This window comes from Saccopteryx bilineata, chromosome 8 (assembly GCF_036850765.1).
Source record: "Saccopteryx bilineata isolate mSacBil1 chromosome 8, mSacBil1_pri_phased_curated, whole genome shotgun sequence".
NCBI classification, from domain to species: domain Eukaryota; kingdom Metazoa; phylum Chordata; class Mammalia; order Chiroptera; family Emballonuridae; genus Saccopteryx; species Saccopteryx bilineata.
In genome coordinates, this window is record NC_089497.1 from 36,762,123 (window position 1) to 36,762,934 (window position 812).

Genomic DNA, 812 nt, shown 5'->3' on the forward strand with positions numbered 1-812 from the left:
AGAGGCACGTTCCCTGCAACCCAGGAAATTCTTCGTATTTTCAAAGGAAGTTAGTGCTGAGTTGTTCCAGCAGAAACGGCAGATAATAAAACTCTGTAAAGAAATGATGTAGCAAATTGTAGAATAATTATGCTTTGGAATATGAAGTAAAGTAGATCTAGATATATCTGTGCAGATAAAGTTGAAAAACTTAATGTTGGGTAAAAAAAAAGATTAGTTGAAAAATGACATATAGTGTATGATACATCTTGAATAAAGTCTCACCAAATAATGCTATATATTGCTGTGGGGCATAATATTGCCATAAGAATATTAGATCAACTTCAGGATAGTGATTACCTTTGAAGGTAGGAGGCAAGAAAAGGGAGACAGGGGGAATGAGAAGGAGAATTTAGCTTTATCTAGTTATTATTTTGTATTTATTTATCTTGGTGCGCCGTTCCTGGCAGTGCTTCAACACCAGGTCAATGCACGTAGTTCTAGTTCCAAAAATGCATTTACCATATTGTCTTCAGATAGAGGCTGTACCAGATATTAAACTAATAAGAACACATTCCTGACCGGGCGGTGGCGCAGTGGATAGACTGTCGGACTGGGATGCGGAGGACCCAGTTTCGAGACCCAGAGATCGCCAGCTTGAGCGCGGGCTCATCTGATTTGAGCAAAAGCTCACCAGCTTGGACCCAAGGTCACTGGCTTGAGCAAGGGGTTACTCAGTCTGCTGTAGCCCCACGGTCAAGGCACATATGAGAAAGCAATCAATGAACAACTAAGGTGTTGCAACGAAACACTAATGATTGATGCTTCTCATC

At 40.8% G+C, this 812-nt stretch overlaps 1 pseudogene; it reads right to left on the bottom strand.

Moving 5' to 3' along the window:
- Window positions 1-426: 426 nt before the first annotated feature.
- Window positions 427-585, bottom strand: LOC136312305 (U2 spliceosomal RNA; annotated as a pseudogene).
- Between the last annotated feature and the right edge of the window lie 227 nt (window positions 586-812).